The following is a 27004-nucleotide window of genomic DNA, read 5'->3' as shown; positions in this document are numbered from 1 at the left end:
ATATATCCTTTTTTACCTGCATCTGTTGATGGACACTTAGGTTGCTTACATACCTTGGCAATTGTAAATAATGCTGCTATGAACACTGGGGTGCATGTATCTTTTTGAATGAGTGTTTCTAGTTTTTTGGATATATACATAGGAGTGGAATTGCTGGGTCATATGGTAGTTCTATTTTTAGTTTTTTGAGAAACCTCCATACTGTTTTCCACAGTGGCTGCATCAATTTACATTCCCACCAACAATGTAAAAAGGTTCCCTTTTCTCCAAATCCTTGCCAACATTTGTTACCTGTGTTCTTTCTGATAACAGCCATTCTGACTGGTGTGAGGTGGTATCTCATTGTGGTTTGGATTTGCATTTCCCTGATGATAGTGATACTGAGAAACTTTTCATGTGCCTGTTAGCCATCTGCCTCTCCTCTTTGGAAAAATGTCTATTCAGTTCTTCAGCCCATTTTTTAATCAGCTGTTTGTTTTTTTGATTTGTATGAGCTGTTTATATATGTTAGATATTAACCCCTTATCAGTCATATCATTTGCAAATATCTGCTCCTATTCAGTAGGTTGTCTTCCCTTTCTGCCGATGGTTTCTTTTCCTGTGCAAAAGCTTGTAAGTTTAATTAGGTCCCATTTGTTTACTTTTGCTTTTGTTTCTTTAGCTTTAGGAGACGGATCCAAAAAAGGTATTTATGAAATAGTAATAATGAATAAACCAAATTATTTCATAAAAGGTATACGCATACATAAACTGAGTGATTTTTTTGAAGATGGTAATATATATTATATGTAATGTAACTGAATAAATGTATATACATCTATATTTATATCTTTCTGTCCAGAGGGAAAAAAGAACCATAGAAAAGAAAAAAATATGCATATACGTATTCTGTAATGCTTATATAAATCAAAATAAAATGTTACATAATTGTTCACCTGGTGAGTACTAAGAGAATTATTTGACCTTGACATTCCGAACCTTCTCATTTGAACATCACAGAATTAGAAACATAAGTTTATATTGTCTTCTTGCTTGGTATGATTGTTTTTAAAATTCAGAGGGAAGGTGACAATTGCTCTACATTGTGGCAGAGAATGTAAACATCAAAAACCATAATATTAAAAATGATGGTATAACTGACAGAGGGAGGCAAAACAAGGGAGAAGTGAAGAAGAGGTTTAAAGATTACAGAGTAGGGAAACAAGGTGTATTCTCTGTAGCTGAGAGATAAGGAAGTTGTAATATTTTATCACTTAAAATTATTTGTAAATTACAAACAATAGCAACGTGGAGGTGATGTATATTTTAAAGACAGATAAATTCACTGTATTTCATAGTTTATATTCAAGTATAATGAGAAATAGAGGAATAGACCATTATTTTACAATTGTGTTGGAACCACCGAAAGAATTAAAAGCAGAAATGGTCAAAATTATTAATCTCTGGGGAAAAGAAGAGACTATCAGTCAAGAAGCTTTCTTTAAATACGTTCTTCGCTGTTTGAATATTAATTTCCCTTTGCAGACATTTAACATTAAAACAGCAATTTTAACACAGGAAAAAAAAACCCCATTAATATGGGAAAAGTTTCCAGCAAGTGGTTTAGTGTCAAGATACAGTAAATAAAGGAAATGATATGGGGATTAGGACAGAAGGCCTAGTAAAACACAGTACTTAAAGAAAGTGTCTCATGAGTGTGAAACACATTTTATTTTTCTGAGAAAGAAGGAAGTGTGATTAACTGGAAAATGACCTTAAAGGAGTCTAGTCCTGAGTATGCTAACAAACGATCTGAGATTCTTTCCAAGTCATTTAATCTGGCTGGGATTCAGTTTTTTATTAAGAAAATAAGAGAATATAGTAAGGGTGTCTTCCGCCACTAAAATGTTCTTCATAGTCAAAGGAGTAAAATATTATGCACCTAGAGGGTAGAATGTCTGCAGTGGTAGCTATGGAAATGTTCTGCTCAGATCTCCCTTCAAGGCAGAACTTTCTGTTCCAGGCAAGGACTGCAGTTTGCTACCTGCCTCCAGCTGCTACTGCCTTCAGGCTCCACATCAGCTTTCTTGCCATAACCATGCTCTTCCTGGGCAGCCCTCACCAATGGCTGACCCCAGCAGAGGTACCAGGACTTGGCTATTTCCATGCAACCTTGGGCTCACCTCATGGGAAATCTTTGCTGTGGATCTCCCCCTTGGATTCCCTGAGGAATTTCCAAATCCACATTGCAGTCGGAGGTTCTCCCTGTCCGATCCTGCTTCTGTTGGTCTTCCTTCTCACAGGAAAGGGTGCACACCATGGTTTGGAGCTTTCCCTGCTCAATCCCACTTCCATTTTCTTTTATCTTTTGAAAGCATTACCAATCAAAAAACCTTTTGTGTTCCCATCTCCATCTCAGCACCTGCTTCCCAGAGGACCCAGCTAATACAGTGCCTTCTAACTTTGTTTCTTCTGTGGTCAAAGTTATTCAGTCAGATTCCTAAGGATGCACACACTTCAACCTTTCAGTTGTATGCACGTATGCATGTATGTATTTTGGATGAGTATACATGAGTATACATATATTTTCTTTAAAAATTTCATGTATTTATTTCTATGTATACCTATTCCAAAATCACTCTCTTCCACATAGGCAGTCATTTGGAATATTTAGCACATATCTTTGTACTAATGTATAAATATAAGCTATCTAAGAGAAAAAAATAAATATAATTTTTAAGGAGTGCATTTCAATAATACACTCTCAAGATACAAGTCTCAGAGAGAAAATGATGCTCCCGCTGATTACATAAACAACTGCTGCCTCAAAGGTAACTAGGAATAGGAAAATTGGTTTTCAGTCTGTTAAAAGTTAGCTTTTTTTCTAGGCCAGGTTTCTTTATTGTTAAATGCGTGCGATTTTACCCCTCCATTTTCATCCTTTCCATCTCATTTTAGATGTCTCCCTAGGAAAATACTGAACATTTTGTGCTCTTGTCAGTAGTACATTCAGTACTTTGACCTATTGCAAACTTTCTTTATTTTCTGTTTAAAGACTGCTATTAATTGAATCAGATCTTGAATTTCACTTTGAATGAAGAAGATTTTGCTAAGAGTTCTGCATCGTCTTTGATAAAAAGAAAGACTGCTGATTTTCAGCTTTTATTATAACCTATTTCTTCTGTCAAAATGTCCTTTAATACAGACTGTTTTTAATCTCTTTAAATTAATGAATCTCGTTAAATGGCTCTTAAGTAAATCATTTTGATAATGGTAGATAGATATTTTTTGTGCCCCAGATGGATAGTTTAAGATAGTTTCTTTTTTTCAAAAATAAGATAAAAAATGCCATTCCCAAACCGCACTATTTTGTGTCTCCCTAATGAATACTTCCTAGTGCTGGTTTTCTGGTCTGTGACCAAAGAGTGATTTAGTCATTAAGAAAAAATGACTTAGAAACACATCAAAGAACAAGACCTCAGGGACAGAGAGGTTTAGGAAATTCTTATATTTTTGGTCTGTTACACTCTTTTATCAATTCTGTTTCTAGCTCTGTGTCTCTTATTACTTACTGTCTTTCATACAATGACCAGCTGCTTTTTGTTAAACTAAAATTTAACTACAAGATGATCCTCAAAATGTACTCCCAGGAAGTCTTTGGTTCTGACCCATGACTTCATTTAGTACTGAAGACATAACATTTTTCATGGTGTCTACTTTTTTATTTGTGTATTTTAGTCTATTTGGAGTACATTTTGTTAGAAGTCTGAGAGTATGTCACATTCTGCAGTTATCACCATTCAGGACTAAAGGTGGGAGTGGGGGAGTGGGTCAGGGATTTGAGTTCTTTGACCTTGATTTTCTTTTAAACAATAACATTTTTGAACAGAATGTTCACATATTTTGAATGGCCATAGGCTTCAACTGCTCTTCACTTTCTCTTCCAATTATCTCTAATCCTTCAAAAATCTATGTGTATATCACACATTGTAACCACAACTGATGGAAAACCCTTATAAAACAGGAATGTCCAGAGATGTATGATACTTGGGCACTGCAGCCCTGCTCAGGGCAGGAATTCTCAGAAGGGAAAAGGCAGAGAGAAGTGTTATAAAGGAAGCCAGAAAAAGAGACATACATGGTAATAGCAAAAGGAGGAAACAGGAAGAAGATCTTCACATTCTGTGAGGTTTGGTTCTGCATCTTTCTTTCACTGTGGTTTCCCTAGGATACAGAAGGCAGTGAATAAATCTTATTTATTTGAATGGTATAAGAGATTGAAAGAATGAGTAAGAAAAGGAGCAAAATGTTCTAGAGACCAAGGCAGCAGTATGACATTCCTACTGGTATGTGTATGTGTTTGTGTGGGTTGAGAAAGAGGGGTAGGGGGAGACAGAGAAACTATTTTCTTCTGAAACCCATGCTGAGCAGTGAACCTCAGAATATGGTGAGTAGGCAGATATTTGGCATTCTCTGGGCTTTACAACAGGAAATAATAGTGATATAGGTACCAGTTACTCCCCACACCTCACAGGGCAGAATGTGCAGAGTTTCGCTACTTGGAAGCTAGTTGTAAGGTCATCATAGGAGAGACAAAAACGTATTCCTTATCATCTTAACAGTATTGTGGATCTTCAGCTCAACAATTATTGAAATTTGACTTAGTTTACAGTCTTAGACACAAATGGGCAGGGGGAAGAAAGCTTATGAAGAGAATAAGCAAGATCAAACCCTGCTGGTTTGCAACTTGATCACTATCAGGTCCCTTGCCCAATGGGTAATAATGGTTAGGTTGTTCTGGTCCATGTTTCACAGCACTGGGATGGAAGGCTACTTTGACTAAGGAGGGGAAGAGAATGCCAGCAGCTTGTTTGAGTCCTAACACAGAGTGGATTGACTGAGTGGGTCTTTGGGCTTAGAAGACCAACGATGGTTTTGAAAAGGTAATGTCAGGCCCAACTGAGGATCAGCAAATCTTTGAAGATGGGAACAAATATATATTCATAGAATCAGGGCAAAACATGGCACTTGTATTATTTTCAGACATGAGGCTGTATTTTAAAGTGATTCAGTTTAGGTGATATAGATAAGCCTAATTGAGTCAATATAGAGAACTTTCCAGGTGAGTATAGAATCTTGAGCAACAGGATCTATATATTTTTCAACGTCAATCTTAATCCATTAGTTCCGCACCTCAAAGGGAAGAGAATACAATAATTAAGTGAAGCTTCAGGGTTTTTCTTTGTTTTTTGTTTTTTTTATTCATAGGACTTTCAAATCACGTGCACTTTCCCAATCCTAAATGCAGCAATTCTATTTGTGGAAAGGGAAAAATAAAAAGTAAATCTCTTGTCTGCCCTTCGAGTTTTCACAGAATAAACTGTCATCTTTTTTTTTTTCTTTTCCCCCAGGTGACAGATTATAGGAGCCTGTTAAAAAGCCCAGGACTTTTGGGACTTCTCTGGTGGTGCAGTGGTTAAGAATCCGCCTGCCAATGCAGGGGACACAGGTTTGAGCCCTGGTCTGGGAAGATCCCACCTGCCACACAGCAACTAAGCCCATGCGCCACAACTACTGAGCCTACGCTCTAGAGCCCGCGTGCCACAGCTACTGAAGCCCACGTGCCTAGAGCATGTGCTCCACAACAAGAGAAGCCGCCACAATGAGAAGCTTGCGCACTGCAACGAAGAGTAACCCCCATTCGCCACAACTAGAGAAAGCAGCAACGAAGACCCAATGCAGCCAAAAATAAATAAATAAATAATTTATTTAAAATAATAATAAATGATTTGGCAATAAATGAATTAATATGAAGCCACAGATGCACAGAACGTTAGAGCTAGAAGTTGTCAAAAAATTTCAGCTCCTCTGCTTCAGGATCTGATATTATATAAACCCTTCCCCTCCTGCTCCATCCTTTCCTTCACATTGCATGAGAAAGTATAAATTCTGGGCAAAAGAATGAGCCTTTCCTTTAATAAACCATGAAACTTATAATAAGAAATGCTAATTTAGGTGCCTTACTATTGATTAATAATTAACAGGTTAATTAATGAGGCTGTTAAATAGGTTAATGATGCCTATTAACGATTAATAACCAGTTTTAAGACTGGAATCCCAATATCAGAACCAGATTTAAGACTGGAATCCTGATCTACCAATGTTCAAGTCAGTCCCCAAAATGTTATTAAGTTGTATGCATCCTGTTTCTGTAAAGTAATCTGTTCTCCATCTTGTCTCTGCGTGCATATTGGCAGGGGAAAATATACCCAGAAATGGCCACTAACACACTGATGGATGGTGGCTCTGGTGCTAGAGTTTAGGATAACTTTTATTTACTTACTTACACTTTATAACTTTTTTTTGTTTACAGTATCTTTCAATGGGTTTATTGAGAAAAATTCCTATGAATTACCTAAGTGTTACCAAGTAATTAGCACATTGGGCTAGGGAGGTAGATGTTAAAAAGAAAAGATACACAGTACTTGAACAGGGAGCCCAGAGCATGTTTGGTCACTAATCTATCCACAGACCATTACACAGTCAAATTAAGTCTTAATTCTCGAATGCACTTCCATCCAAGCCTGCCTCTACAATTTGTCTCTGTGAACACACAGGCTCACATTTTCCTTAATTAAGCATGGCTTTGGTATAAAAACACCAACCCAGTGAACAACTTTTCTTTTTTTTCCTTTTAGTTAAAAATGTCAGGGCTCCTGCATTAAACAAAAGGATTAAAAAAATGATGGTGACAGTAGATGCAAAGCAGAGGATGAGCGTGGGAATCACACCGGTAGGGTTTGAATTTGGGCTCTCCTGCTCACTGACTCTGTGACACCAGGCAGGCCATTAAGATCTCTGAGCTTCAGTTTCCTCATCTTTGACATGATGATGACAATGTACAGTGCAAGCGCTCTCATGAGAGTGAGATGTACAAGTGTTAATTTACAAGGGCTACTGTGGGAATCCAGTGAAAAGTCCACTGTGTGCTGTATGTGTGGTGTAGGTCGTTATTTCTCCACGTTACAGAAAAGGATGAGAGGGAGAGGGTGCAACGCCAGCATCACTAAACCAGACAGTAATGAAGCCAGTGCACAGACCTTGGTGTTCTTGTTCTAACGTTCTCCAGGAGGCAGCACAGATGAGTAGTTGAGAACACAGCTCTTAAAGTTGCAGCCTAGTCAACTGGCAAATCTTTTAGCACCTTAGAGTTTCATCTACAAAATGAGGACAACTCTGTATACTTCATTTGGTCATTGTGAAAATTAAGTAAAATATTATTTGAACTTTAGTTTAAATATATTAGATATTTCTCTTCTGACACCAGCAAGAAAATCCTAAGGGGTTAACCCTAAGGGGTTATTACAGCCCCTCTTATTACAGCACTTGTCTTATTTTTCATAATGTCTCCAATTCTTAGATGTAGGCCTGGTGACCAGGAGGCATTCAATAAGTAGTTACAGGGACTCCCCTGGTGACCCAGTGGTTAAGAATCTGCCTGCCAATGCAGAGGGGACACAGGTTCAAGCCCTGGTCCAGGAAGATCCCACATGCCACGGAGCAGCTAAGCCCGTGCACTACAACTACTGAAGCTCATGCACTCTAGAGCCAGCGAGCCACAACTACTGAGCCCTTGCGTCTAAAGCCTGTGCTTCGCAACAAGAGAAGCCATGGCAATTAGAAGCCTGCGCACCGCAATGAAGAGTAGTTCCCACTCACTGCCACTAGAGAAAGCCTGCATGCAGCAATGAAGACCAAATGCAGCCGAAAATTTAAAAATAAATAATAAAATTATTTTAAAAAGTAAGTAGTTACAAAGTGAAAAAATGAATAAATGAATGAATGATGAGAATGGGGTCCCTCTGATTTTTTCTTCCATATTAACATTACATTCTAATTATCCATATTCTTTTTTCACTGTTGTCATGTTTTAAGTCCTGTTCAGACTTATGCCCCCACTCTTGTCCCCGCTTTCAATCATAGTGAACAAGGTCAATGTTAAACATGGTGGTTAAGAGCACAGTATCTGGAGTCTGGCCTCTCAGGCCCATTCCCAGATCCAACAATTAATAGCTGTGTAACACTGAATTATTCACTTTACTCCCTAACATTCAGTTTATCAAAGATTATAGTAACTGTTTCAGAGGCTCATTTGGAGCATTCAACACCCTGATATTTTTAAGGTATTTTGAATAGTATCTAACACATGTTAAGTGATGAAAAAATGTTGCCTATTTTTAATTTTTAAAAATTTTTTAGCCCACACCATGTGGTACGCAGGATCTTAGTTCCCTGACCAGGGATCGAACCCATGCCCCCTGCATTGGGAGCAAAGAGCCTTAACCACTGGACTGCCAGGGAGTCTCAAATGGTAGCTATTTTTACTATCATCCTTATTATTATTTATGTCACACTAACTGTCCCAGAAGACCTGTGCCTTGGGCCCCATGTCCCACGTCTGTGCAGAGGAAGATACAGTTCTTAATAGCAAAAGGATTCTGCTGGCCTTCAATGCCATTACCAAGTCCAATTTAACTGGGAATTTCTGTCTTATTGATGGAAACATCATCATTCTCAGGTGTTGCCTGAACTTGTGTGGTCCAGGGGATTTCGAATAAGCTCCCTGATTGTAAGAGGGAATTGGAAGACCAAACAGGAAATGAAAACCATACAGTGTGTTATTTAACCCAAAAAGACACTTTCACTGTCTTTAGAGGGAGAGAGTAAGCACTAGGGATATTTAAGGGTCGTGTGTGTCTTGATAAAAGTAGTTAGGGAAGAGGGGAGCTAAGTCATGTGCTATTTATCTTGGTATTTTATTCTGTCAAATCCTCCTACCACCCTTGCAAAACTGATACAAGTGCTTTTATTTATAAAATGGAGATAATACCGAGCATCAGAGAGGTTAAATAACCTGCCAAAGACATCCAGCATTTAACAGCAGAATTAGGACTCACACTCAGATCTGGCTGATGCCAAAACTCATCTTACGTAAGAAACAATACTTTTTATTTAGAAAGTGACGCATGCTCATTTTAGCAAATTTAAGAAATGCAGATAAAAAGAAAAGTCAAAATGATTTTGAATCCACCACTTACAGATAGCCTTCTGCGTAAATGTACTCCAAGTTATCTTCAGCATACCACCCCCACCTCCCTTAACTACCGAGACCCTCATTTCTCTCATCTGTAAAATTGAAGCAAAAGCAATAGTGTTTTGTCAGCCCCTTACAGCTTTAAAGTCCTGTGATTTTATACCTCAAGTGGTTTTGCCTTCAATTTTTAGTTCCATTAATGGAAAAAAATGTATCCACACAGAACGATAGGCAGATTTCCATGAACAGTTCAATTCCTCCTACACAGGGATGACATTAAGCCAGGGAAAGTGTCTCTTTGTAGGTTCCATGTCATGCCGTCCATTGCTCATTTCCTGGACAGACTTCAGGTGCCCACTGAATACGTGGCTACATCATCTGCCCCTGGATACATTTAGGATGATTAGAGCAGGGAATAAGGGGAGAGAAAGCTGGCTTAGGTAGGTTGTAACATTTGTGGGTGTTAAAGGGAATTTGTTGAATATAAAACTGTTGACCAGCCTGGGAACCTTAAGAAGTTATTGGTTCAAATGCCAGTAGCTAATAGATTGATATTAATGCAGAAGCAGTGGTTAATCAGTCACCTCCACTTTAGATGTTCAGTCCTTCCGGTTTGCAGTATTTTCTTTTCTCCTGCCCCCTGACTACTGCACTGACAGAAAGATTAGAAAGTTACATAATTGCATTAGGATAACAAGGCAGTTCAGGGAAAAGCTGATACCCTGGCAGTATTTTAATTTGGAGGAGCTGCCACTACTGTCTTGTTGAGAGCTGTCTTCAGTTTTCAGCAGGGACAGAGAGAAGTGAGTCTATCATCTATTTTTTCAGATTACTGGGTACTTGAGATGGGTAGAAAGAAATAATAGGAAGATCAAGTGGTTTGGAAAATAAGGACATCACTAACACCTTTACAATGACTTACAGATTTTTGTGATTTTTTTTCTTTTTGTCAAGCACAAGATTTGCATTATTTTGCACATTGCATTTATTTCTTCTGTTACAAGTTTCCCCTCATTCCCTCTCCTTCTCATTTTTCTTTCTTACCTTTTCATCACACATGCATAAACACACACATCAAATGCATACACAAACACACACAAAGGGACACAGAGATGCAATCATATAGAAATGCACAGACACACACACACACACAGACACACACACACACACACCACACACACACACCCCAGACTACAGAAAGATGTATTTTACTTGAACAGACTCTACACATATCATATACATATATACACACACACTATCCTCAGAATGTATCTTTCCAAACTATTTGTAATTTTCCATTTCTCTCAGCCTCAATTTCACCCTCTGTAAAATTAGGATGAAATGCCATCCTACCAGGATTGTTATAAGATTTCAAAATAGTTTAAAACTTTTGAATTGAAAGTGACAGAAATCCATAGTGTACTCTCTTTAGCAAAAATGGGAAACTTTTTGTGTTGAAATGGATTTGTTCCACAGCATGGATGGACAGGAATGGTTGGGCGTCAGGGACTGTAATGAGTGTGATGAGTAGATATGTGTACACATTACTAATGAGTAGTAATGTGTAATGAGTTTGGATACTGTCAAGATTCTCCTTCTTTCTTTTTCTCCACATATATCTCACATATATGATTTTCTGCAGTGGTGAAGACTATTCCCAGAAAATAACATGCAAGGTTATATTATCCAATAGCAGTTCCCTATAGAATTCAATAAGGTTTCCATAATATAAAAAGTAAGCATTGACAAACTCCCCTTTCTATCATCCCCTTGCCCTTTTCAGGGTCTGCTCTAATCTCCAAGGTGATCTTCACTAGGAACCATTAGCAACTGCTGTCATTCATGATCTCTTCCTTCATGATTTCTATTGAAACAGAAATATAATAAAAGGGAGGAAGAAATAAGAAGGTAGAGCATTTTATTCATTGGGAATTATATGCAAATTCTCACAGAAAAAGCAAAGAGAGAATAACGCCGTGTCCTAGATCACTGACTCCTTCAGAAGCAAGGAAAGATAGGGAGCTGGAGTTTTAAGGTGTTTGCTGATCCAAGAATCCAAGAACAACTTGGTATGGCTGGTAAGTGGGAAAATAGCTCCTATTCGCCAAAACCAGAATGAAAGAAAAATATAAGAAATTAATGAGCAGAGTGCTAAGGAAGGGAGCATAAAGGATTGGAGAGAGAGAGAGCGAGCGAGAGAGAGGGATTTACTAGAAAAATTAGAGAACTTTTTTTTTTCTGGGTACTGAGCATAAACCTTCCTCATCCCAGTGCATACACTCTCACCAGTTTTCAAGAAAGAAATCTTGTACTAATTATAATAACTTTTTAGATGTTACATTTATTTAAAATATTTGTACTGACTTCTACTTTTTAGATACAGATTTTTTTGGTAGGTATAGTCAACAAAGCCCGGGCCATGAAGCCTCACAGTTATATCCAGGTTGCACATATGTGTATGCCTTATCTCCCCTATAGATCATGACCTTCTTGAAAGAAGGGTCTTCTTCGAATTTAATATTCCATATCTGTTCTACATGTCTCAACAAGGTCTGGGAACAATAGGTTCTCAAGGCTCATTTTATGAAATGAAATGTGAATAGAAGAGAAAGGATAGGATGGAATGGTATGAAAAGGCAAGAAAGAGTAAGTGGAGGTGAAAAAAAAAGATGGGGCAAAACTCAATCCTGTCCTCTTTCTTCCTGGAGCAGAAGACGGGCAGAATCCACGCTCTTGCTGACAGCACTGGTATGATGTTCTTGCACCAGATGTAACATATTCATTTTCCAGTATTTACAAAAGAAAAATCAAGCCTGCTACATATTTCATTTTCCATTTCTTTTCTACTAGGCTAACTATCCCATTAATTCTACTTTTTACTTAAAAGTTTGGCTCCTTAATCAAACAGCTGTTTCACACCAACCCCCCAGTAATTTCACTCACACATACTCAATATCTCTCTTGCTGTGGTCACATTCCTGCTATGAGGCTCTTTTGGCAACTGGGGAGTAAAGCCAGTTTCCAAGCCAATTTTAAGACAAGTACATATATTTCTGGCTAAATACCATCTTTAAAAATACCCAGTTTTTTTGTTTTGTTTTAATTTTGATTTCCAAAGAAGACCAAGAAATGAGAGGGGCTTCAGAGTTTCATGGAATAATGGTTCAATTTGTTGGCTGACTTAAAAAAAGAGATCGGGTTTGGTACTCATAGATTCCAGTCCTAGCTAATCGTCTGATTTCAGCATCTATTATATGGAGCTCACTCCCTTGACCTTCCATTACCTTTATAATTACAGTGTCTAATATAGTGCCTGGTACATAGTAGGTGCTCCATGTGTAATTGCTGAGAAAATGGAAACATGCATCGATTAAAAATCTCTCCATCTTACTTTATAGTGATTCTGTGATGGTACAAAGGAAATGTAGCTCTGGCCATATTTGTAAACTCCAGAGAATTTAAAAAGGAGGGTGGGAGAAACTATAACACAGAGGCAAGTTAATTTTCATTACAACATATATCTCTAACTATGAAAGAAGTAATCATGTATATATTGTGCAGGCAATTTATTTGCCCTATATCATAGGGAGTTAGTGCTCAATGGGGATTAGAAGATGCTTACTTCAACCTTTTTTCTTTCACAAATGAGAAAACTGAGATCCAGCAATGGGAAATGGCCTAGCCCAAAGCATATTGTTGGTTAGTAACAGAAGTGGTTGGCTTCATTTAATGAGGATTTTTGTAAAACACTGATTTTGCTTCCAGGAGCAGAATCCTTCCTTACATGGATTTTTTAAAAAATCTCAGCATCAGGCTAGAATGTCAAGTACCTGACTCCTTTTGGGGCTGGAAAAAGGCTTGCAGAAGAGTGAGCTGACCAGCCACAAAGTCCCTCCATCAGTCTACTCAGCAATGCCGGGGCCTTCCACAGAGACAGGTCTGATAACTTTGCCTTAAATGAACTCTGATTACATTTCACTCTTCCTTGGAAGAAGTGCAGACAGGAAATGTTTGCTGAGGCAATGAATAAGAAAGGAGATATGGGAACTGGAGTGTCCACTCCACTTCAGAAGCAGTGCGAGATGCTAAAGATAGAGAGGTAAGTAAGGAATCCACTTTTTATAAAAACCATCTCATGGGGCAGAATCATGAGTAAACAGAAAGGACAATGGCAGTACTGTGTGACAAGTGGTTTGGCAAAACCCCACAAGTGATGTTTTAGGAACACAGGAAAAGAGATTCACCTATTCATGTGGGGTGAAGGTTGAGGATAGAAGCAGGCAATTAGGAAAGGCCTAATGCAAAATTTTGTTCTTTTCTGGATGCTAGGCTATATGTTTTTAAGTTTGCTCTTTTTTCTACATTTTTGATATTTCATAAATTTTCCTAAAAGAACTCGTGTTTTGTCTATGTTATAAAAATACATATTATACAAATGAGAGATGAGGTGCCATTACCAATATTTTAAAATTTTATTTTATTGAAGTATAGTTGACTTACAATGTTGTGTTTAGTTTCTGCTGCACAGGAAAGTGACTCAGTTACATATATGTGTGTATATATATATATATATATATATACACACACACACACACACACACACACATATTCTTTTACATATTCTTTTCCATTATGGTTTATCACAGGATATTGAGTATAGTTTCCTGATGAGGTATCACTGAAGGCTTCTGAAGGCCATGTTAGAGAATAGGAGGGATGTCTGAGGGATGTTAGAGAATAAGAGACCAGTAGGGAGAAACTAGTTAGCTATATTGTCATCAGTTTAAATAACTGGAATAAACAATGTGGGTCTTTTCAAGTCAACAAAATGATGAATCATTTTTTGGAAGAAATGCATACATATGCTTGCTGAGAATACAACCCTCATCAAAACTACCCGCAGCTGATATGCTTATTTTTGGTACCCAAGTAAAAAGATAGAAGTAATTCAGCAAATCCACACAGGAGCCATATCTAAATGACAAGTGTCTGATGCTAAAGCTTAAGTGCAGTTATTATGCAAAAATGACCTTTATGCTTGCAAATATGGTAATTCTATATAAATGACACTCCTATCCAGATTTAGTTATAAGTAAATATTTTCTAATGTAAACTCAAGCACCAAATCAAGCCAAGATATCCTTTCTACATTAAATTGCTCTACTGTTCTTTTTTAAAGCAATTCTTATTCTTATACTGGCACCATTCACAAGCATGACATATTTCAAAAAATATTCTCTTTTCCCCTAACCTTGAACAGAAAGAATGCCTTATTTAATGCCGATTCAACTCCTTTGATGAAACTCTCTAGGCAGTTTCTTTACTGCCTTCTGAATGTAAGTGTTTTAGAGGAGAAGTCTGAGGCCAGCTGTAGTTTCCTTACTTATTTTGCCTAAACATATGCAGAACATTGTCTTCCTTAAATATGGAAATATTTGTCCAGGTATGCATTAATTATTTTAGCTTAATTGATCAATTTCTTTAGCTCTGCTTATCTAATTTCCATCCAGCTTTGGAAATACACTTTGAATTATTTGTAACAGTATTTTTTCCCAAACACTTCAGGGATTTTATTTCATCATGAAGTATGTTAATTGTAGGTTTTCCCTAATGCCCTTTATAAAACTGAGAAATTTTCCTTCTATATTGAGTTGCTAAGAATTATTATCATGAATGGATTTTGAATTTTGTCCATTTTTTTCCTGAATCTATTGGGATGATCATATTTTTCTTCTTTATTCTGCTGATTTTGTGACTTTTAGTATTCGATTTTTCTAATGTTGATCCAGTCTTGCATTCCAGGAATAAATCCATTTTTAATATATTCCTAGATTTACTGATAATTGTTGAAGATTATTGTCTCTGTGTTCCTGAGGGATTTTAGTCTGTCATTTCTTTTTCTTGTAATGTCCTTTCCAAATTTTAATACCTGGGTTGTTATGCTGTTCTTATTAAAAAAAAAAAAAAGTTGGGAAGAGTCCCCTTCTCCTCTATTTTCCAAAGGAGAATTGGGCAGAATTGCTATTATTTCTTCCTTAAATACCTGATAGAATTCACCTATGAAGTCTTCCAAGCTTTCATTCTTTCTTCCTAGGAAGGATTTTGGTTCCAAATACAACTTCTTTAATAGACACACAGTTTTTCAGATTTCTTCTTGTGTTAGCTGTGGTACTTGTGTTTTTTAAGAAATTTGGGTTAAGAAAAGACAGTCTCTATTTTCTAGCATCTTGTACTAAACGAGGAATATTGAAAAATACACACAAAAATAATTGTCCAGGAAAAAAGGAGAATTATTTCTGGGTGGGAAATTTCCTTGTACAAATGATTCAAAAGTAAAGCATGACCTTTTGTGTTTCCATACAAATTGTGAAATTTTTTGTTCTAGCTCTGTGAAAAATGCCATTGGTAGTTTAATAGGGATTGCACTGAATCTGTAGATTGCTTTGGGTAGTATAGACATTGTCACAATGTTGATTCTTCCAATCCAAGAACATGGTATATCTCTCCATCTGTTTGTATCATCTTTAATTTCTTTAATTTCTTTCATCAGTGCCTTACAGTTTTCTGCATACAGGTCTTTTGTCTCCTTAGGTAGGTTTATTCCTAGGTATTTTATTCTTTTTGTTGCAATGTTAAATGGGAGTGCTTCCTTAATTTCTCTTTCTGATTTTTCATCTTTAGTGTATAGGAATGCAAGAGATTTCTTTGCATTAATTTTGTATCCTGCTACTCTAGCAAATTCATTGATTAGCTCTAGTAGTTTTCTGGTAGCATCTTTAGGATTCTGTATGTATAGTATCATGTCATCTGCAAACAGTGACACCTATATTTCTTCTTTTCCGATTTGGAGTCCTTTTATTTCTTTTTCTTCTCTGATTGCTGTGGCTAAAACTTCCAAAAGTATGTTGAATAATAGCGGTGAGAGTGGGCAACCTTGTCTTGTTCCTGATCTTAGTGGAAATGGTTTCAGCTTTTCACCATTGAGAACGATGTTGGCTGTGGGTTTGTCATATATGGCCTTTATTATGTTGAGGTCAGTTCCTTCTATGCCCACTTTCTGGAGCGTTTTTATCATAAATGGGTGTTGAATTTTGTCAAAAGCTTTTTCTGCATCTATTGAGATGATATATGGTTTTTGTCCTTCAGTTTGTTAATATGGTGTATCACATTGATTGATTTGCATATACTGAAGAATCCTTGCATTCCTGGGATTAACCCCACTTGATCATGGTGTATGATCCTTTTAACGTGCTCTTGGATTCTGTTTGCTAATATTTTGTTGAGGAATTTTGCATCTATGTTCATCACTGATACTGGCTGGTAGTTTTTTTTCTTTGTCTGGGTTTGGTATCAGGGTGATGGTGGCCTCGTAGAATGAGTCTGAATGACCAAAGCAATCTTGAGAAAGAAAACCAGAGCTGGAGGAATCAGCCTCCCTGACTTCAGACTATACCACAAAGCTACAGTAATCAAGACAGTATGGTACTGGCACAAAAACAGAAACATAGATCAATGGAACAGGATAAAAAGCCCATAGATGAACCCATGCACATATGGTCACCTTATCTTTGATAAAGGAGGCAAGAGTACACAATGGAGAAAAGACAGCCTCTTCAATAAGTGGTGTTGGGAAAACTGGACAGCTACACGTAAAAGAATGAAATTAGAACACTCCCTAACACCACACACAAAAATAAACTCAAAATGGATTCAAGACCTCAATGTAAGGCCAGACACTATCAAACTCTTAGAGGAAAACATAGGCAGAACACTCCATGACATAAATCACAGCAAGATCCTTTTTGACCCACCTCCTACAGAAATGGAAATAAAAACAAAAATAAACAAACGGGACCTAATGACACTTAAAAGCTTTTGCACAGCAAAGGAAGCCATAAACAAGACGAAAAGACAACCCTCAGAATGGGAGAAAATACTTGTAAATGAAGCAACTGACAAAGGATTAATCTCCAAAATTTACAAGCAGCTCATGCAGCTCAATATCAAAAAAACAAACAACCCAATCCAAAAATGAGCAGAAGGCCTAAATAGACATTTCTCCAAAGAAGATATACAGATGGCCAACAAACACATGAAAGAATGCTCAACATCACTAATCATTAGAGAAATGCAAATCAAAACTACAATGAGGTATCACCTCACACCACTCAGAATGGCCATCATCAAAAAATCTACAAACTATAAATGCTGGAGAGGGTGTGGAGAAAAGGGAACCCTCTTACACTGTTGGTGGGAATGTAAATTGATACAGCCACTATGGAGAACAGTTTGGAGGTTCCTTAAAAAACTAAAAATAGAACTACCATACGACCCAGCAATCCCACTACTGGGCATATACCCTGAGAAAACTATAATTCAAAAAGAGTCATGTACCAAAATGTTCATTGCAGCTCTATTTACAATAGCCACGAGATGGAAACAACCTAAGTGTCCATCATCGGATGAATGGATAAAGAAGATGTGGCACATATATACAATGGAATATTACTCAGCCATAACAAGAAACGAAATTGAGTTATCTGTAGTGAGGTGGATGGACCTAGAGTCTGTCATACAGAGTGAAGTAGGTCAGAAAGAGAAAGACAAATACCGTATGCTAACACATATATATGGAATCTAAGAAAAAAAAATGTCATGAAGAACCTAGGGGTAAGACGGGGATAAAGACACAGACCTACTAGAGAATGGACTTGAGGATATGGGGAGGGGGAAGGGTAAACTGGGACAAAGTGAGAGAGTGCATGGAATTATATATACCACCAAATGCAAAGTAGATAGCTAGTGGGAAGCAGCCGCATAGCAGAGGGAGATCAGCTTGGTGCTTTGTGACCACCTAGAGGGATGGGATAGGGAGGGTGGGAGGGAGATGCAAGAGGGAGGAGATATGGGGATATATGTGTACGATTCACACTCTGTTATAAAGCAGGAAGTAACACACCATTGTAAAGCTATTATACTCCAATAAAGGTGTTAAAAAAAAAAAAAGTAAAGCATGAGTAACTTTAGGTCCTTTCACCACAAATTCAGTGTTTGGTACAAAGGTAACAATGGTCTTGCTTTTCTTTGCCCTGCTTAAATCACACCTGGAATTCTGTATTTGTTTCTGGATGCCTCATATTAAGAGAAATGTCTGCTAAATTCAGAACATGCAAATTCAAATCTGTTTATGACAGCAAAGCAGAAAAAGTCAAAGAGCAACATGGCCAGCATTTTAGATAAATTAGAGAGTCTTTGAGATTGTGTGCCTACTCTATTTTAAAAGCAGTCTAGCTGACTGTTGCCCATTCATCAAGAGAAGCAAGAAACTGGATTATCATGAAAATTTTTGCCATCTACGATGAAGGAGGAAGAACTGTAATACAGAATCTTTCTTTGAGTGACCAATTTGAGATGTGAAGAGTATACAGAAATATATATTAGGAAAAATAACTAAATAAGATTTATGTTTCTAAAGGAATGATCTAGAGGGAGTATAATACCTGGATTCAAATATTTGTATGACCATAAGTAGAAGGAGGATCCAAAATATTCTATTTTAGGCACTGGCAGATGAGTAGAATATTAAAAATGACAATGAGTACTTAGATAGCATTACTCTGTGTTGGATGATTCAGAGCACTTATTTCTCAATCTGTGATATAGACATGTTTGAGAAAAGTGAAACACAAAAGTATTTAAATAAATTACCCCAGATAACATAGCTTCTAGATAGTGGAGCTGAGATTTAACAAGTGGTGTGCATGAGACTCCTCCCAATGGCTCCCAGGAACTGACTGTGTACACCTCATCCCAATTCTGTCCTCAGCAGTGTCATGTGCATAGCCCAAGGTTATCTACGAGGGAAGTATTTATGCCACAAAAGTTGACAGATGCTACAAATCAGCCTCTCCCCAAGAGTTTTAAATCAGTTAAGATTGTTAATCATTTACCAGCCCACAGCTGATTTAACCTACATACGCTACTCCAAAAAGTATGTTCTTAACCACTTTCTTAAAGTAGGAATTAAAGGTCTTTCTCTAAAGGTAAGAAAGACCTTTTTTTGTTTTTTTTTTCCCCAACAGTAAATGTATACTCCCAAAGTAGAGGATGTCCTAGCCTCCCCTGACACTGGGGATTTTTAAACAGTGGGCAACCCCAACTGAGGGCTATAGCAGAGAATAATCAAACGCTGAGTAGAATGGTTGGAATTCTCTATTCTAGAACCCTACATGGTTCTTCATATAATACTCTTTAGATATTGAGTCTACCACAATGGCATAAATATTTACACTAATTTAGATTATAACATTCTCACTAAGATAAACAAAATTATAGCCTCCTTAAATTTGAGCCAATATTAAGTTTAGCTTCACTGATGTATGTAAATACATACATCAGTATTGCATTTTAAAACATTCCATTTTTGAAAGTGGAGAAACTCTAAAAGCCTTGAGGTTTCACTTCAACTCAGAAAACTGATGCATAAACCAAATTAAACATTTCCTAAAAATGCCATCAAAAGTCTAGAAGGGTCATTTTATTTTCGAGGTGCATATTTCTGAGCAGCATAACATTTTCTTACAGTCTTGTTTTATGTTGTAAAATACTGCACTAAAATTGAAGCTAAGGTTAACAAACTTTAGAGCTTATTATTTTAAGAAGGAATATATGTCAATTTTGGCCTTTTATGCAACATGAAAGCCCCCAGAGTCCAGATATAATGTTGTTTAATAAAGGCTAATTTAAATTCACCCTTGCTCACTGCCTTTGCAAAAGGGGTTTGGGGAAGACGGAAGTTTAACAAGAAGTTTCTCTAATCATAATGTCATAAATAACCAATATACTTTTGAAAATGAGGGAGCATTAGGGTGAAATACAAAATGTTCTCTGATTACTATTGTTTCATACTCGTCAAATGCTGGCTGTGGCCAGTGGGTGTGCTCAGGTCACATGCTGAGAACAGTCCCTTTTGATGGGCACCACTAAGGTGATAAGTGCACTTCAACTTTGCTCTTTCATACTTGAAGTCTCTCCAGGTTAGCACTTTGAACATTATTTCACTGCTGACCTTAGCCATTATGATTTGCAGGCAACTGACTGCAGTCATTAGCAACCTCCTCACAAATCCACTTCCTCCCTGTGTTTTCTAAGGATAAATGTGTCTCTATTCCTTATGTCACTTGTAATTTATTTTCTTGCACTGAATATACTGTAAGGATCATATCTGACAGATCATAAACTTTGTCTCTTAAAAACTAGCTCTCAATTATCTGCAAACTTTCCAAAAGATCTTTTTTGGATCTTCTTTTTAAATTATTAAATGTTGTAAACACACCAATGATGATGAATTGAGCTGCCATCATATGTTCACTTAACATAAATAGACAAAGTAAGTGTTGAATGAAAAGAGTTACTTTGGACTGTTATAATTATTTCAGCTCTCTGGGATGGTATAACACGTTTATTGCCCAACTTTTTCAATTTCAGCTCTTAAGTAAATTTTTCATGATATAATTTTTTTAAATGTACTGCCAAAAAAAGATTTAAAAATTTTTCAAATTCTATTTATCTCATTATACAGACACTTGAAACCTTATCTACCTATGTAGTCAATCCTTATTTCTAAGGGTGAGATTTAACATTTAGATTGTTGCTACAGAAACAGTAACATTGAAAATCAAGATGACAAGACAGGGGCTTCCCTGGTGGCGCAGTGGTTGGGGGTCCGCCTGCCGATGCAAGGGACGCGGGTTCGTGCCCCGGTCCGGGAAGATCCCACATGCCGCGGAGCGGCTGGGCCCGTGAGCCATGGCCGCTGAGCCTGCCTGTCCCAAGCCTGTGCTCTGCAACGGGAGAGGCCACAACAGTGAGAGGCCCGTGTACCGCAAAAAAAAAAAAAAGATGACAAGACAACAATGATGATAATGCTAGCAATAAGTACTAATATCAACAAAAGCTCTGCTAATTAATCCTCACCCTAATACTATCAAGTATCAAGTAAGTAATGTTTATAAGCTCAGTTTTACAAATTGGGAATGAGCTGACATTACATGGTAGTTCTAGAACTTAACATCATCTAATTGGTAAGTGGGTGAAACTTATACTTAAGTCCATGTCTACCTAAAATCAGAGTTTCAAGCACTTACCTACTGTGTATAGATTGCCGCATATTCAAACTACTCAATAGTTATGTATGATATAATCTTTTAGAACCAGAACTGAGAGTTTTCACATTATCACCAACACCACCATCATCATCACCACCACCACCACCATTCACTTTGTCATCCTTATCTCCTGGTATCCTAGATATTTCTCTCTTTTTAAAAAGTGTCACCTTTTAAATTAATATAAATTTATTATTTAATGTATATTGTGTGTATGTATAATACTTAATACATATTATCTAAGTTATAGGAAGATAGATCAAAACTGTACATACAGCTTGGGGAATTTTCACACAGTTAATAATATCCAGGTAGCCACATCCTATATTATAAAACAGAATTCAAGACTCCCTCATGTCCCTCCCCCAACATTAGTCCTTCTCTAACTCAAAGGTAACCACTAATCAGATTCCATCATCATCAATAGTTTTGTCTGTTTTTGAAATTTATATAAATTGAACTATGACTTATGTAGTCTTCCGTTTCTATTTTGAATCTGGTTGATTTTGCCTGGTATTATTTATGTTTGTGAAATTTTTTAAAGTCCTGGCATATAGCAGTAGTTCACTCACTTTCACTGATGTAGAGTCTTCTATTATAGAAAGTAACCTCTTTTTTTTCATTGGATTTAGATCAACATGTAGGTTATTTCATGTTTTGGTCTCTTAAAATCAGTGCTACCATAGCATTTTCTGCAGGTATCTTTTAGTGCACATTGGTATGGTTTTCCTGGGTTTATACTTAGTAATAGAAATGTTGGTCAGCGTGTATGCATAAATGCAGCTCTGCTAAATACCACCAAACAGTTGTCAAAACGTGATTCTACCAATCTACACCCACACACACAATTGCATGGTATTCGAGTTTTCACTAGTTCACATTTTCACCAATTCTTGTTATCATCAGTCATTTTAATCTTAGCCTTTCTTATGGGGGTGTATCTTTTCCCATTTTTCTATTCAATTATCTTTTAAATATTTCCTCTGAGTTTGTCATATCCATTTTCATGGATAGAGGATGAGTTACTAGAACTGGAAATACAACAACAACAACAAAAACAAACAAAAAACAAGGTTTTATTAAAAGGATTAGGTAGGTATTGGATGTAGGTTTTAGTAGTCCAGCAACCCAAACCAAGCAGAGCAAAATTTAAATTCGTGGACACTGCTGTGCATTTATAAGCATCCTGAACTGCATAAGGCATGGAGGATACCTGAAGATAAAATGTCCCAGCGAACATCTAGAGAATGAGAAAAAAAGCATGAATGGCTTGCACTACCTAAGGCAATGTATGACCCTGTAGCCTAGTTTTTTTTTTCCCCCCCAAAGAACATCCACATCTCTTTAAAAGGGTAACAGAGAATTATGGAATTATATGGTGAGCTGTTCTCCTAGTTCTCACATGAAAGAAATTTAAACCCAAGGTCATCTTTGTACCATAAATCCAAATGTGGTATCCATTCAAATCCAATTACCTAAAATTTCAAGGTCTTTCACTAGTTTGTAGCACCTTTGTCAAAGCAATGTATTTGTATTTTATTCTAAGAACAAATGGATATTTGTTTCAAGACTTTAAAGGTCACACTTTCCATCTCAGGTTTCATGAAGGCAGAAGAACTTAGTTAAAAGCATTAAATGTTGGACTTGCAAACTGATAATGTAAGTAAAGACCTGCCTGTTCTTTCCTTCAACACTTGTTCTCTTATGGATTTTACCAGTCTTCACTCACTGTAGCTTCAACCATATTTGATGATTTAGAGTTAGTCTCTGTTACTAACTTCTGCGGTTGTTTTCATTTTTATTTATCACCAACATGTAAAATTGCACTATTGAATTTCTCTCTACTTTTTTCTTGCACCACAGATTTTATGGTATTCAACTCCTTGGCCTTTCATTTCCTTTGCTGGAATTGTGCCACTTAATAGATTTCTACCCCTGGGTGAATCTAAGATTCAGAAAGCCTTTTATCTCTTATTCACACCCCACGTACTCTCTTAACATTTATTATCAAATTGGTTTTCCATGTCAGTAAACAAATCATGGGAGATGACAATTTGAGGGACAGATTAAGAAGATTAGCAGCACTCCATGTTTAGTTTTTTGGAGATATTGTGTGCTGAAGTCACGGGCTTTCATTATTCAGGACAAATTAAGATTTATAAAATGGCATTCCATCTAATCGCATGGGCATAGTGTTGGCAACTGTGGATTTATGAAATAAAAGATAAAGATACATTTTCATTTGGCTCATAAAATGGCTGTTCAAGTGGTAATAAGCTGGAATTATCATTTAAAAAGATCTCTTACTTTCCTGTAAAATTACAGCAGCTACTTAGAAAAATTTTTTTTCTCTCAGAGAAAAAGGATTCATCATTATGCTTATTGAGAATTTTCTTTTTTACCTAAACTCATGAAGGTAACTCTTCTTTTATGCTGTGAAATAATGGAGTGATTTTTAAACATCTATGTACATGTATTTTTTTTTACATCAAGGTATATTACATGAATTTATAACTTCAAAATTATAAAGACGATTTACCTTAAAAATATTAAGCACATACAAAAAGTTTAATAGGATTTCTCTAAAGTTTAATTTCAACTTTAGTGGTTGGTTTGAAAATTAAACCTCAACACTGAGCAACTTTTGTTTTTTAATTAGTTTCTTTTTCAGCTTTAGATCTATACCACATGATCATATAAGTCTCATTTCATGCAAAAACATGAAACTATTTTCACATGTAAAAGGGTAATTGTAAAACTCTGCTCGTAGCTTCTTTATCATGATGTTCTACCTTTAAGCTAGTATGTAAATAATATTCATGCATAACTGTTTTGCTTCCTATATAAAGCCCCATTTTTCCCTCTTTTACTAAAGGTGGCATTAGGGCAATTTTATAATTTCTGAAATACTCATAATAGTCATAATCTAGTGTTTCTTAGATTTGACTTATTTGTAGTTTAAGATCTTGCATTAGCTATAATTCCACTGCATTCTTTTTTTTTTTAATAAATTTATTTATTTTTGGCTGCGTTGGGTCTTTGTTGCTGTGCTTAGGCTTTCTCTAGTTGCGGTGAGCGGGGGCTACTCTTCATTGTGGCGCACGGGCTTCTCATCGCGGTGGCTTCTCTTGTAATTGTGTGCAATTCAACTAAATAATAAGGTTCACTTCACTGCTCTGTATTTCTATTCTTAATCCTACTGAAACTCTACATCTTCACGGCTGTTGTTACTGCCTCCTGCTTTGAATTCTCTCTGACTGGTGAACTCTGTTCCTGTTGATGTCTTTGTTCCTGTCATTGCTATGGCCTGTACGGGACAGGCAACGATACCTTTTGGATTCAACTGATGTATCCTAATATGTAATCACTACACATCAGCCACATAAGTGGAACTAAACCTATCGGTGAATTTGGCCCAACTTTCCAGTTGTAACAACTCACAGTTTATAAGTTTGAGTCCTACACTGCCCTTGGATTTTGCCACTCTTCTTTTCTTCTGTGTAATTTATTTTAGCATTCTAATGAATGGCCAGAGTTAGGATGAATTCCTTATACAGTATATGAATTACTCCCCCAAAATGGCTGCCCTTCTTATAAAGCCAAGTGATGGGAAAGTCACTGCCTCCTAAGACATCCTTTTCTTTATTAGTCCATAAAGCTTTCCTTTATTAAGCAGCTTTCTACATCAAGTTCTAATCCTGTCTTCAGTCCAAGAAAGTCAATCCTGATTCATTCCTGAGTAAATGTTTTCAACTATTTAAGGGTAGCTCTTGCTTACTCCCTGAGACTATATCATAGAAAAAAAAAACGTTTTTTTCTTTCAACTATGTTTTATGAACTTTAATCTTAGATTCTCTAAATGATGATCTTTGGACAAATTCAATCTTTCTGTGTCTTTGTTAACGATCCATACCCAAACTTGACAGCAGTATGGCTTGTCCAACATGTAAAATTTGTGTGAAATATTCTCTAAGCACCAAAGTTCTAGATCAATTTTAGGCCTATCCAGTAATTCATCAGTGTTATATTTTAATGAAATTGCCATCAACTAGAAACTTAACACTTTTTGTTATTTGCTTCTGATATTCATTCATCTCTCTCCCACCTTGAAACTACCAGATCGTTTTAGCAGACATATGTTTTTCCCTATTAAATTTTATTGCTAATTTCTGACTCATTCTTTTAGAACACTGCCAAGATATTTTTGGATCCTGATTTTATCAGAATCTGAAATATAATCATTTTCCTTTCCAGTCTACCAAACACTTAGCATCCACCTCTGGAATTATTTCTCATTCCAACTACCTGGTAGCCAAGCTCATCAACGTTTATGGCATTTGCAAAACCACAATGCCTCTTCTAAAACATCTCTCACTTTTCATCCAAAAACGCACTCTGTGATTTCCAAATTTCACATATTAAGATAAATGTCCGATTTTAAAATATATGTGTTTATAATCTGAAAATTTTAATGCTTTTTTCATCCCATAACTGCTTTCATGTACCATGAAAATACATAATCAAGTTTTTTTGTTGTTGTTTTTGCCCAAGTATATGTCAGAAGGAAGATGTGTATTTTATAGGAAGACAATAATGGTACTTTGTTCTTTTTAAAATTGTTTTAATTATCTTAATAAAAGAATTTAATAGTTTTAATTATTGACTAATTGCATTTTGTATAATTACTATATTCTCCATAATTTATAAATGCTTAAATTTCAATCAGTATCAAATTTCTGAGTTAGTGGGGTTTTAAGTAGATAGAAATCTAGGGATTTGGGGTACTGCTGTCTTGGCAACCAGTGAGCTTTTTGCTATCTCCATAGTTTTGCTTTTTCCAGATTGTCATATAGTAGAAATCATATAGCATAGTCTTTTCAGATTGGTTTCTTTCACTTAGCAATGTGTGTTAAGATTCCTTCATGTCTTTTTATGGTTTGAAAGCTCATTTCTTTTCATCACTGAAAAATATTTCATTGTATGAATGTACCTGGTTTATGCATTCACTATTAAAGAACATCTTCATTGCTTCCAAGTTTTGACAATTATGAATAAGGCTGCTATGGAATTTATGTGCAGGCTTTTATGTGGACATACGTTTTATTTTAGGTAAATATGAAGTTGCTAGATCCTATGTTAAGAGTATTTTGCCAAACTGTCTTCCAAAGTAGCTTATCATTTTTATTCCCACTAGCAATGAATAGGGATTCCTATTCGCCACATCCTCACAAACATTTGATGTTGTCAGTTTTAGATTTTAGCCACTCTAATAAGTATATAGTAGTATCTCATGATTGTTTTAATGTGCACTTCCCTAATGACATACAATGTGATGCTGACCATCTTCTTATAGGCTTATTTGCCATCTGTATATCTTCATTGGTCAAGTGACGGTTCAGATCTATGCCCCCTTTTAAATTGGGTAATTTGTTTTCTTATTGTAGTCTCAACAAAAATTTTTAAGATACAAATTTAAGGCAAAATCCTTTCTAAATCATGCTCCCATCAGTAGTATTGGTCTGTCCTTCCTTGAAATGCTCTTAAAATTCTATACATAATTCTTCCCCAGCCACTTGTGTTTCTAGGCAGAAGTATCCTATACATGATTTTGAGTGGATGTTCTCACTGAATTTAGCTGAAGCAGTCTCTATAGCTAGCTGTCTAAGACACTGTATCAAACATATGGTAGAAGTCCCTGTTTCAGAAACTGAAGAGTAACAACTGATGGTTTTTCAGAAAGAAGAAAACATTTGTCCCATATATC

This window comes from Delphinus delphis, chromosome 20, assembly GCF_949987515.2.
Source record: "Delphinus delphis chromosome 20, mDelDel1.2, whole genome shotgun sequence".
NCBI classification, from domain to species: Eukaryota; Metazoa; Chordata; class Mammalia; order Artiodactyla; family Delphinidae; genus Delphinus; species Delphinus delphis.
This window is presented reverse-complemented; position numbering follows the sequence as displayed.